The sequence below is a fragment of the Symphalangus syndactylus genome, chromosome 8, assembly GCF_028878055.3.
Source record: "Symphalangus syndactylus isolate Jambi chromosome 8, NHGRI_mSymSyn1-v2.1_pri, whole genome shotgun sequence".
In the NCBI taxonomy this organism is placed as follows: domain Eukaryota; kingdom Metazoa; phylum Chordata; class Mammalia; order Primates; family Hylobatidae; genus Symphalangus; species Symphalangus syndactylus.
Genome location: NC_072430.2, coordinates 96,044,027 through 96,057,951, shown reverse-complemented (window position 1 = coordinate 96,057,951; position 13,925 = coordinate 96,044,027). Strand labels below are relative to the sequence as shown.

Here is a 13,925-nt window from a genome sequence, read left to right as displayed (position 1 = left end):
CTATTATCTTTACTGATGCACAAATTAGTCTATCCTTGATCAGTGGCAACCTGCTCAAATTGGCTCCAGAGTCCTATTAAAACAATGCCTACAGTCTTTGATAGCAGCTTTGCTTTCAAATATGACAAGATTTCCCTCCTTATCTTGTACATTTCCTGCCCCAGACAGCCTGTTTTCCTGCTCCTTAAATCAGCCTCTTTTCCAAGATGTCCCGGTTTTAGAGACCCTAATCTATGAGCTGGTGGTGCTTGTTTGCTGCTGGATTGGTTATTGTTCTAGGCCTTTACAGCAAACAGAAGTAGGAAGTGTGTAATTTGGAAAAAGGCAAAAATATGTCATGTATCCAGACCACACTGATACTTCCCATTCAAGTTCAGAACTAAAGGACTTTTATAAGTTTTGCATTATAAATTGACAGTATAGGCACATAGTCAGAAAAACCCTGATTATGGAAAAACAGGACAATCTTGTTTCTTTAAAAGGAGAAAGAGAGGAAAACAGAGATAGAAGCAAGAAAATGGAGGAGAAATTTATTAATCAGAAGAGAATTAAGATATACCCATTAAAATAGCCATTATTTAAAAATCAAAGCAAACAGAAAATGACAAGTATTGGTAAGAATATGGAAAAATTTAAACCCTTGTGCACTGTTAGTAGGAAGATAAAATGTAATTGCCATCTGATCCAATAATTGCATTTTTGGATACATACCCAAATAATTGAAAGCACGGTCTTAAAGAGATATTGATACACCCATGTTCATAGCAGCATTTATTCAAAATAGCCAAAAGGTGGAAGGAACCCAAATGTCTATCAGTGGATGAATAAAAAAGCAAAATGTGGTATAAACATACAATGGAATATTATTCAGCTTTAAAACGAAGGAAGTTATGACACATGCTACAACATGGATGAACCTTGAGGGCATTATGCAGAGGGAAATAAGCCAGTTACAAAAAGATAAAGACTACGTGATTCTACATATAGGTACCTAGAGTAGTCAAATTCATAGAAACAGAAAGTAAAATGATCATTGCCAGGGGCTGAGAGAATGGAGAGTAGTTTTAATTTTGATAGATACAGAGTTTTAGTTATGCAAGATGAAAAGAATTCTGGAGACAGATGCTGGTGATGATTGCACAACAATGTGAATGTGCTTAATACCACAGAACTACACACTTAAAACTGGCTAAGGCCCAGGTGTGGTGGCTCATGCCTGTAGTCCCAACAATTTGGGAGGCCAAGGCAGGCAGATTACTTGAGCCCAGGAGTTCAAGCAGACTGGTCAACAAAACTCCACCTACAAAAAATACAAAAATTAGCTGGGCATGGTGTGCATGCCTACAGTTCCAGCTACTCAGGAGGCTGAGGCAGGAGAATCACTTGAGCCTTGGATGTCGAAGCTGCAGTGAGCTGTGATCGTACCACTGCACTCCAGCCTGGGTGACAGAGTGAGACCTTGTATCAAAAAGAAAAAAAAATGGCGAAGATGATAAACCTTATGTTATATTTATTTTGCCACAATTTTTGAAAGTGAATTCAGTTGCATATCAACATATTGCAATGTTATTTGGATCTGAATTCAAACTATTAAAAGTATGGGATATCATAGTTTGCATACCTCACGGACTTGAGATTTAATTCCAAGAAAGAGAACTGTGGGAATAAGGAAAATCTTACTGGAAAGGAGGAAAAGCCAACAGAGGTGCATTAGGGAGGTTGCCACTATAGGCACAGGGGGCTGATTTTGCTGGACCTCCGAGAAGCATGTGGCAGTCTGCCAGGAATTGTCTATTTGAAGGACAGGAGGCTGGAACCCTGCTCTACAGGCTCCTGTCCGCATTAGGTCAGTGTTATCCTTGGGCTTTTATCCCCTCACTTTTTGGATGCATTGTAGTTTGGCCCAGTGGTGTGCTGTCTGCCTTGGTGCAGAAAGGCTTGGGATGCATGCTTGAATGAGACACTGAGTGAGCCTGAGTTCATACAGAACTGTGAGGCTGACATCCATCAGGGCAGGCAAATGTGACTTGGAGACCACAAAAGACCAGGCAGGAAACAAAGACACTGAATGCGTATTGATGATACAGAGGAAAGATGATTAAATTGTTTTTTAGATTTGATCATTGTATTGTGTTATGTTTAAAAGAGTGTGAGAGAGAGATAATTCTTATTTTAAGATACAATCTGGAATATTTGCAGATGCATTGATTTGGGATTTGTTCCAAAATAATCTGAGGGAGGGAAAGAGGTGAAGTATATAGAAATAAACCGTAGTTCTTAACTGTTTCAGTCTTCACATATTGCAGTAGATATTGCCAAAAGCATGGACTGGGATATAGATAGGCAATGCTTTAAGTTGACCACACAACTTCACAGAAAAAGAAGCAGGATGACCTTTTGAACAAAAGTCTGTTAAGATGAAAAACCAAGGTATTGTGTGTACATGTATATCCACTAGACTATTTATTGACTTTTTAAGTCCATACAATAATTTGTATATGGAACCCGCAACTTTAAGACACAGCTAAAAAAAATTTTAGACTCTGCTTGTAGTGACTATGGTATTTTCCACACGGAGTACAGAAAACTATTGATCACCTATTGATCTGGTAGATACATTCCTACAGATCTTTGTCAGTAATATCATTTCCAAACATGAAGGGCAACAATATTTTGCCTTTAGTATGAAGAACTACCATATATTGCAGGGACACAATTAGACAGCAGGCATTCTTTATTGAAATTGCGAATGTTATATGAATGATTATATAAAATATGCCAGTACCTAGCCATTTCTAAATCAACATCGTGTCCATTAATGTTAACATGCAATTTTTGGATGGCTGTAAGCACAAAGCTCTTTTTAAATGCTGCTAATTTTGGTAGCAATGTGCAGGCAAAAATAAATACTAAGTAAATCTCATACTCTGTTCATGCAAAATATGATTATATGCAATGCAATAAAATAAGTTTGCACTGGGATACATATGAAAAATAATTCACTATAATAACATTCTGATTCTAAAATAAATATCAATAAAAATGCTAGACAATTCAAAAACAACCAAACATGCTTTCCCTGGATAAACATAGATCTACTTCAACAATAATTACAAATGATCAGTCATTGGCTTTTTCTGGAGAGTTCAAATACTTCTGCAGTTTTCTAATTATTCCTCTTCCTCTACAAAGACGTCTAATCAGCCAGTTAAATCAAAGTGTTTAGTAATGGCCCTCTGGGTAAATAAAAGCACTGGCTGTAGAAACCCACATTTCAAAAGTACATCTCTTACTAATTGTGCTTTATTTGAAAATGTCTTCATAGTCTCTGATGTGGTGTGGATGTTTCCCTACCCACATCTCATCTTGGACTGTAGTTCCCATAATCCCCACATGTCATGGGAAGGACCCAGTGAAAGGTAATTGAATAATGAGGGTGGTTTCCTCCATGCTCTTCTTGTGACAGTGAATGAGTTCTCATGAGATCTGATGATTTTATAAGGTGCTTTTCCCCTCTTCACTCTGCACTTCTCCTTTCCTGCTGCCATATGAAGAAGGACATGTTTGCTTCCTTTTCCACCACGATTGTAAGTTTCCTGAGGCCTCCCCAGTCATGCTGAACTATGAGTCAATTAAACATCTTTCCTTTATAAATTACTCAGTCTCAGCTATGTCTTTATGAGCAGTGCGAGAATGGACTAATACAGTCTCTGTTAAGAGAAGTCCTAAATGTCAACTCTTTTACTCAAGCCAATTCCAAAGAAAAAAAATTTCTTTAGGAAAAAGAGGAATAAAAAGGCAAAGAGAGTCTTTCGCACAAAAACTATGCTCAGAAAATGTTTGTTGAATGAATGGGTTTAGAGATTCCAACTTGAGGCTATGTTGCCACTGCATTTCAGAAAATTCTATCTGGACATCTCAGGAAAACTGGTAAGGAAGACCTGATTAAAGTTTATTTGCTTCAGAGAATGAAGAAATTTCCAAAGAAAGTCATCCTAAAAGATAAAAATGATCCCAAAACACTGCATTGGTTGCTGATGAAAGAACCCAAGCTGGCACTCACTTCTCATTCTCTCCTGCTGGATGCCCGTCTGGTATCCAGGAAAAGAGAGGGCTTCAGGTAAAACCTCAAGGTCCTATTTCATTAAAAATCCATACAGAAAGAGACACGAACAATGTAATGTTGATATACCTTAAAAGATTTACACACAAAATGGGAGAAAGACCTCATCCCCCACTTTGTTGCAAACCATCCTGCAGTTTGGCCACTTAGAGGGCTCTGTCACATCCCTCATGGGCCCACCAGGAGACTCCAGTGCCTGACTGAGAGAGTGGAACAACCACATGAAGACCAACTGGACGTCTCACAGGCATATGTTAGAATCTCTGAAATGGCCATTTCAGGGGAGCACAGACATGGTTTAAGTGGGTGTCAGTGAGAGCCTGCAAAACTTGGAACAGTACTGATAATGTGACTCTACTGTACCTAGAAATTAGTGAGCCTGAGTAAACTCAGAGAACAAATAAATAACTAAGCCCCAGTCACTGTAAAACACTTTTTCCTTCACAAGATTTTACTTCAGTCAAAATCAGAAGACTGTGATGTCACAACCAACTGTAAGGTATCAGGACGAAGGATAACAATGGGAAATATCCGGGTTTATCCTGGACAATGGTCTGTGACTTATCACTTATTCTTTAGTTCCATGGTTGCAGGAAATCAATCCAAGCAACTCCTAAGTTCCTTAAAGATTTGCTTGATTTTTTTAATATGCATTCCGGATGGCTTCTTTCAACCGTTTTAATGTCATCTTGTCCTATCATGTCTGATAAACAAAAAAATTAATTCAGGTTGACATCCTTCCTACCAGAGACATAGAGATATTGAATTATCTAAGAATGTTTCTAAATACCAGCCTTTAAATGATAACTGATCTGCAAAAAGCAAGTATTGTTTCAGACATGCCATGTCACATTTCTATCTCTTCATTCTGCATTGTGCTATATCTTGCAATGTCAGCTAACGTAGAAAGCAGCAGAACACAACATGATGGGGTGACTTAAAATTGAATGAAAGCCACTGTTCAAGCTGAGTATCCATTTTATGCCATCCATTAGGAAAAATATAAGGGCAAAGAATGAAAGGTTATTTTGAACCATTGTTTAAAATAAGCTATGCTTCTTTGAACACTTACATTAAATGATCTCTCTTCTCTGTATCTTTAGTCCGTGATTTATTATTGTGAAAGCCAATTTAAAAAATAATTCTATGCCATTTCCCTAATCAACTTGCACTTATGTATGCTGTAAGCTCATTCCATAATATAGTTTTTGGCTTTAAATCATGGGCTTTTTAAAATTCTGGACTTGGAAAGAACCTGGGAGATAAGATGGATCAACCCATTTACTGTGCTGATGAAGAAACAATGCCAGGATGTAAAAAGATTTGTCCAAAGTCACATTGCTTATTAGTGGCAAAGCTCCTGCTAGAACCTGCATCCCTTTTCAGTCACTGTCTCTCCTTTGTACCACATAGGGCATAAGCTGCTATGAGGAGATGCAGCAAACAGAAGGGCACCTTGACATTATTTACAATATAGTTTAAACAGCAGACAATTAGACCAAACATGCTCTGACTGAATTTCTGTTGCATTTTCTTTTGTTGTCACATACCACTGATTTAAGAGACTTTGCTGTTTATTTAGAGTAGTCAAGAAACAAAATGCCTGTGAATCCGATGAAATGTGCTAGGTAATAAACCAAAAGTAAAATTAATAGAAAGCCCAAGAACAGACCAACAAAAGCAAGGGTATGGGCAGGGAATCTGGAGATGAGAGACATCTGATTGTTGCCTAGCTATTGCTCCCATTTCCGAGATGGGAAACCAAGGATGAGAGTCATTAGCTTGCCCAAGGTGACCAGGAAGCATATATTTATCAAATCTTCTTTCAGCTACTTTTCCAACAGCTGCTAACTAGCCCTTTCCTAATTTATTCTTAATTGCCTTCCCAATATAAATAGCCCTTCTACTGAACCTATCAGTTCAAGTTAGGGTGTGAGAGATGATCAAAGGAAGGAAGGACAAAGAATAAAGAGTCATATCCTAGAAAAACACCTCTAAAGCCTGGCTGTATTGAAAGGGGCAGAAGAGGCCTGCTTAGAGGAACTTCAGGAGAACCGCAATTCTCTCTTCTATCAGCAAGGCCTAAAACCACAGTTGAATTGCTGCCACGTGTTAAGGATCTTTCTTCTTTGTGCACAGATGGCCTATCCTAGAGTTTGTGTATGTTACCTTCCCATTGCTCTCATCACATATTTGACTAAATCCAGTTCTGTCTTTGCCTCTCTGCTGTGCTTCCTTAGCTCCGCAACCTTCTTCCATGACTATAGTACTCATTCCCAATTTTGCTCACTTTTCAAATGTACACAAATCATTTGTTTAATAATATACTCTCCTTTCTTGAAAATGGCGGCATTTATTCAATTCAGGGCTGCTTGCATTTCCCCCAATGTCTCTGCTCCCTCAAGTGCTATCCACGGTGATTCATGTCTCCCTAGGAAGCGGACATACGTGTCTAGACTTAAATATCTGAGCAGGGCTCTCTGATGATCTTTTTACATATCTTGGCCTTCCAGTTCCCTTACCAATTATTCTTCCACTCTTCCTAGTCTTAAAAGCATTCTCTCTAACCTAGGAGACAGATGCAAAAGAGGACTCAAAATAGTGGCTTTTTTTGTTGTTGTCCATTGACCTTGTACTGCCACAAGCACTAAGCACTGCAGATAATTTTAAAAGCCTCTTGTCCTCTTTGGTATTTTTTCAAAAGTCTCTGTTCTCTCTGAGTCTTAACCTTTCTGCCTCTCTTCATGCAGGTTCCTGCGTGTATTTCATGTTTGTACTAGGTCATCTGCCCATCTTTTCTTTCTTTGAGCACAGCCTTTTAAACTTAAGACAACCCAAGTGGTTGGTCCTCAGCCGACTTTAGAGACTCCATAGAGTCCACTCTTTTTATTTCATAAGGAAAGGGAACAATTTAGAATTATACCATCAGGGTTACATTTTTAGAGCCTTCATTTTTCTCCAGAGTTATCTTGCCTTTTAGGGTCTTGGCTGTGCAGAGTCCTGAGGCAGAAGGGACCCTCACCCATTCTAGGAACCTAAAGGTGGTAAGAGGTGAGACTAAAGTGGTTAAGCCAGGGCTTAAGGGTTTTGATGCCTTAAACTTCAGACTTTTAAAGTTAGCCCTAATAATAATTAGAATGATGTCAGGGTCTCTTCTGTCTTCTGCTAAACATTGTAGGCCCATTTCATTGCCTTGTAGGGAAAGAAAGAAGAGAGCGCTCTCAGAACCCTTTGGAATAATAAGTGTTAACATTTCTGATTGAAGCCATTGTGAGGAAAACCAATGGCTAAAGTGAGATTTGAAGTTGCCTGTGTTCTCAGGAGTCTCAATGCCCAACAGGCCCTTCATCATCAACAGCAGAGGGGCCTACAACAGATTGCGAGTTTCTACGCCCCAGGAAATGAATGCAGCTAATCCAGTATGGATGGGAGGCACCCACATTTTCACATCTGCCATCCACTGAGGCTTCAATGTGCACGCAAATTTGCCCCAACTCCAAGGCTCATTTGGGCTCAATGATTCATCCTGGATAACGAGACGTGCCAGGTGAGCAACAGTGCCCTGAAGACTCTGCCCACCTGTGAGTCACACCTTCTGTCACAAGGCATCGTGTGGCCTCTACTCACGACTCACCACTGCCAGTCGCGGAGGTGCCAGTAAAGACAGGTGTTCCTGCTGCTCCTTTTGATGTCACAGTGCCCCCACGACTGCTGTCAGAAATCAGTGACTGAGTTTACCTCATGCCTTCTTCCTCCCATTCTCAAACTCCCCTCTTTCCAGAGCCCATTTGCTTACTGTGAAATTGGACAGGTCTCTGCATGCTCCAGAGAGGCCTCCAGATAGAGCATTCACAACTCTAGCAGCCACCACTTCAGGAAGTCACCCTGGCACCTTGGAGAGAAAACAAACTGCAGGGGAGAGCTTCTGTTTCCCTTAATCTCTGTAGTTAAGCATACAGGAAAAAGACTGGGAGCATAGTTTCAATTATTGTCAGAATTTGCCATAATATGACAACTCATTGCTTTTGCAACATTTATAATCCCATTCCTTTGATGGGCAGGCCTGTGCCAATTTGCATGACTGCTATTTAAAGATGAAACCCAAAAGGTATACATATGCTTCAACATGGCTGCAATTTTAACTGTTCAGAGAACACAGCAAGATAAATAACCATGCCATGAGAAATTACAGCATTATGTACTGCAATAAATATGACAAATGATAGGCCAGATATTCATTGGCTCATAACAGTTGGCAGGCATAACCATCTGTGGATCCAAAGTTCAAACTATTTGTTTTCTCTCCTACATCTGCCTTGATATTTCCCTCCTCAGCTGGATCCTCTGGCCTTTAAGGCATCCTGGGCAACCTTGTGAAACCTTTGACTTTATTAGGTTTTCATTAAGAAACATAAGACTCGCAGCAAAAAAAGCAAAACTCTCTATATGTATGAAAGAGAAGGAGAAAAAAAAAGAGATCTGATGTCCCTTTCTTAGTGTAGGCAGTTTTTAACTTGCAAAGAATCTGAAAGCATGAAAAGCAAACCTAAGGATAATTAAGAAAAATGATGGTATTTGTTGCCACAGAAGAAATAAATCTTCTGTGTCTCTCGTTTATTTATTGATTAAACAGGGAACCCTACAATGGATTTAAGTTCCTGCTTTTGTCACTAGAAAGGTAACACTAAAGTCCATTATTTCATTATGTGAAATGCTAATCTATATTTCTCATTTAGAACCTAAACCCTCTGCTTGGTGGAAATCTCACAGCTTATACCACTGATAAGAGAAAGCCTAATGAGCCCTAATGTCACCACAGCAAAACTTGCCCAATTAGACCAGCTGTTCCACGGAGAAGTACACTGTGAACCTCTAATGCAGAATCTGGACAGTTTGGAGTTGAAAACTCATGCTAAGAAAAATCAGATTTTTAAAAAGGTATCTACTTCTAAGCACAGCTACTTCTTGCTCTTGATTCTCCCTACTAGGACATAGGAAAGGGTTCCATCAGAAAGGTAGGGAAAAAGTTTTTCAGGCAGTGAAGGATGCTAACAGAATTCTCTGTAATAGAAACCTTTTCCTTAGTTACTAACCCAACCTGGATTGAGACAGCTGGGCAGACAACGGACATTCTGATTAATAGGTATTGTCTTCTGTATGAACATTTTCTCCTTCAGCACTTATTAAAATAAAGCAAAATGGTAACACCCAGGAGCAACTTTTTTTTCTACTCCCCTCACACACAAAACACCAAACCAAAAAGTCATCAGGGGAAACTTGGTGGGGAAAAAAAAGCACAGAATTATGAGAGCACTCTACTACCATTTCTTATCCAAGTGCCGCACCATCAAATCAACATTGTCAGAGTAAGGTAAATCTATTCCACAATATTTATTGACCAAATGTTCATTCAGTATCTTCTTTGTATACAAGAAGTAGATTTTGTGGGATGGGGGGAGGTGGAGTGGAGATGGGGGTGTCAGGGGCTAAAGATAAATCAGACAGAGTTCCACCTTTGGAAGCTTCCAGTTCATGAAGAGAAATCATTCTAGTACAAGACAGAGACATAGGGAATACGGACAGTTCTGGGAGGACCAGAGGGGAGACGTGTTCGGCTTTGAGAACAGAATGAAGGAAGGTTTCAGGTGAGACCTGAAGCAAAGGTGAAACTTGCACGTGCAGCTTTGAGAAAGCAGAAAGGAACAGAGGAAGGATCTCAACAAAAGCAGGAAGATGGAAAAGTGATTGTGAGCCAAGGACAGTGAGTAAATGGCCAGAGTACCAGGTGCACAAACAATCCTTGAAAATCATCTGTTCACAAATATTAACTGAGCACTTCTCTTAATATATGTCTGGCCTCTGGAGCACTGAGAAGACAGAAGTGAACAAAACAAGATGTCCACTCTCACAGAGTTATATTCTAGCTGGGAAAGACAAACATTGAAAAAAAAGGATAGTGTATTACATGGTTTAAAATTATGTAAGTATTGCAGCATGGGGTTATAGGAAGTGTTCAGAGGAATTTCCTCAATAAAGTAACTTTGTTTTTTGAAATGGGGTCTCACTCTGTTGCCCAGGCTGGAGTGCAGTGCAGTGGCGCAATAGTGGCTCACTGCAGCCTCCACCTCCCAGATTCAGGCGTTCCCTTCTGCCTCAGCCACCCGAGTAACTAGGACTACAGGCACAGGCCACCATGTCCGGCTTATTTTTCTATTTTTTGTAGGGACACGGTCTCACTATGTTGCCCAAGCTGGTCTCAAGTTCCTGGGCTCAAGCCATCCTTCTGCCTTGGCTTCCCAAAGTCCTGTGATTACAGGCATGAGCCACTGCACCTGGCTGGTAAGATAACTTTTGAGCAGACACCTAAAGTAAGTGAAGGGTAAATTAAGTGTGTATCTTTGAGACTTATAATCCAAGCAGAGACCCTGAGGCAAGACCTGTCTAGTATGGGTGGAGAAAGAGAAGGCCAGATGGCTGGGCAAAGGTGAAGCAGGCAGGAGATGGATACCAGAGAGTTGGCCCAGGCAGAGGGTGTCCTGCCACATTCTCAGGGCTTGTCTGACAGTTAGAATTTGGGATTTCCTTTGGATGAGATAAGAACACTCTGGAGGGTTTAGAGCAGAGAAATGGCATGAGCTAACTACATTTTGAGATGAGTACTACAACTGCTGTGTAAAAGATAGACAAGTGACGGTAAGCATGGAATCTGAGAGACCAATTAGAAGACCACAGCAAAAGGACAGACAAGAACAGCGTGGAAAAGAGACGATGGTGGCATGAAGGAGGAGTAAGTTGTGAATGTGAATCTTCTAAGGGCAAGAAAAGGTTTAAAACAGCATTCATACGGTGCTTATTCTTATTTGAATTGGCCACATGTTTTCTTTATTTACAAAAGTTTAGCTTACACAGCTGCAAGTTAGTTTGACCCTGACAATCATATTATTCAAAATGTACAACTATCAAAGGTAACTGCGATTCCTCTGAAGTCCCAGCTATAATGTCAACCTCTGCAAGCAGGACGAGAAGTGATTGCAATGGTGTTGCAACTTATTTGGCTATAGCATTAGTGACATTGCCACTGTGGACACTCTCACCCAGGGCGTTGAAACTGCAGTTCTCTTCAGTCACAGCTAAAATGAGAACTCAGGTTAAAAAGCCAACTGCACTCCTCTACTCCTGTAACTATCATTAACCATTAAAGAAAGAATGTGATCTCTTTGTATAACAGCCACTTCTGGCCGGATGGGTATACAGAGTCCGGGACCGGGCGGCGGCGGGACCGGGCGGCGGCGGAGCCGGGGGACGGCGACAGCGGGTCGGTGGGCCGCAGACGGGGGCCATGGGCGAAGACTACTACCAGACGCTGGGCCTGGCCCGCGGCGCGTCGGACGAGGAGATCAAGCGGGCCTACCGCCGCCAGGCGCTGCGCTACCACCCAGACAAGAACAAGGAGCCCTGCGCCCAGCAGAAGTTCAAGATCGCCGAGGCCTGCGATGTGCTCAGAGACCCGCGCAAGAGCGGGATCTTCGACCGCTACCGGGAGGAAGGCCTAAAAGGCAGCGGCCCCAGTGGTGGTAGCGGCGGTGGTGCTAATGCTACCTCTTTCAGCTACACATTCCATGGAGACCCTCATGCCATGTTTGCTGAGTTCTTCGGTGGCAGAAATCCCTTTGACACCTTTTTTGGGCAGGGGAACCGGGGGGAAGGCATGGACGTTGCTGACCCATTCTCTGGCTTCCCTGTGGGAATGAGTGGCTTCACCAACATGAACTTTGGCTGCTCCCACCCTGCCCAAGAGCCCACCCGAAAGAAGCAAGATCCCCCAGTCACCCACGACCTTCGAGTCTCCCTTGAAGAGATCTACAGCGGTTGTTCCAAGAAGATGAAAATCTCCCACAAGCGGCTAAACCCCGACGGAAAGAGCATTCGAAACGAAGACAAAATCTTGACCATCGAAGAGAAGAAGGGGTGGAAAGAAGGGACCAAAATCACCTTCTCCAAAGAAGGAGACCAGACCTCCAACAACATTCCAGCTGATATCGTCTTTGTTTTAAAGGACAAGCCACACAATATCTTTAAGAGAGATGGTTCTGATGTCATTTATCCTTCCAGGATCAGCCTCCCGGAGGTTCTGTGTGGCCGCACAGTGAACGTCCCCCACTCTGGACGGCAGGACCATACCCGTCGTGTTCAAAGATGCCATCAGGCCTGGCATGCGGCGAAAAGTTCGTGGAGAAGGCCTTCCCCTCCCCAAAACGCCAGAGAAACGTGAGGACCTCATTATTGAATTGGAAGTGATCTTCCCCAAAAGGATTCCCCAGACATCAAGAACCGTACTTGAGCAGATTCTTCCAATATAGCTGCCTGAGCTCCCCAAGGACTGACCAGGGACCTTTCCAGAGCTCAAGGATTTCTGGACCTTTCTACCAGTTGTGGACCATGAGAGGGAGGGCAGGCCCAGAAAGGGCTTTTGTACTGCTGAATGTTTTCCAGAGCATATATTACAATCTTTCAAAGTCACACACTAGACTTCGGTGGTTTTTCGAGTAATAGGGCATCAGGTAGCGGGAACAGCAGGAAAAGGCATTCCAGTCTGCCCCACTGGGTCTGGCAGCCCTCCCAGGATGGGCCCACATCCTCCTCCTGCAGTCCCTGTCCAGGGGCAAGAGGCAGACCCGCAGCTGGACTTGATCCCTCTGTGTCCCTTTGCTTCTGGCTGGTAGATAATGTCGACCTGCTGTCTTGGTTCCCAGACCCTGTACGCTCCTCCGTTTCTGTTGTGTGATCAGTTCTTGGCTTATTCTGTATTTGTCTCCCATGTCTTGCTCTTCCCCTGAAGAATTCTGTCTTCTGTTTGGCCGTCTCAAATTGAGAACCTAAACTATTCCTGCAGAACTGCCTGGCTGGCGCCCACAAGCAATACCTCTTGTTCCAGCAGCACCAAGGGAGCCAGCCTCCAGTGAGTGACTCCAGCAAGTGCAGCCACCTCTCCCTTGAGAGTCTGGGAGCCTGGACCCATCAAGGGGCCCTCCTGACCTCTGGCTCTAGTGAAGCTGAATGTCCTCACTTTGTGGGTCACACTCTTTCCATTTCTGTAAGGCAATCTTGGCACACCTGGGGCTTACCAGTGGCCCAGGTAATTTTTTGTTTCATGGACTATGGACTCTTTCAAAGGGATCTGATCCTTTTGAATTTTGCACAGCCCTAGATATAATCCCTTTTCATAAAAGGGTCTTTGCTTCTGATTACAGGAGCACTGTGGAACATCTATAAATATGCCTTTATAATTCCATGTATAGCTGATGTACACTCAAATAAAACCTGTCCCCAGCAGCCATTGCTGTCTGTATAGGGCCATAATGGAATTCTGAAGAAATCTTGGGGGGGAGGGGGAGTTGGAACAAATGTCTGTTCCCTGGAGGCCAGTCTGGTGCTCAGACCTTTAGACTTACTGTAAGTTGCCACTGCCAATGTGAGACCGAATTGTGTGACTTGTCAATGCTGCACGACAGCATTAAAGACTGATGCTAAGCCTTAAAAAAAAAAAAAAAAAAAAAAAGCCACTTCTTTTCTTCTTTCCCGGTAACTTCACCGTAAACCTTCTCCAAGTCCTTAGATAAGAAAGTGTGTGGTGTTATCTGTTCTTCTAGGCAGCAAAGAAAGAACAGGGAGTGACTGATGGCCATTTTCTCCCCATCACTAGTGCTGCCTAATGATCTGTTTGCTCCACAACCTTCCAGGTGACTTAGGGATACAGCTCGCCTCACTTAGTCCTGGCTCCCTCATCTTCTCCCTCACGCCT

The 13,925-nt window shown here is 42.3% G+C and overlaps 1 pseudogene; it reads left to right on the top strand.

Annotated features, from left to right (window-relative positions):
* Window positions 1-11,431: 11,431 nt before the first annotated feature.
* On the top strand, window positions 11,432-13,648 carry LOC129488200 (dnaJ homolog subfamily B member 1-like; annotated as a pseudogene).
* The last annotated feature ends 277 nt before the right edge of the window (window positions 13,649-13,925 follow it).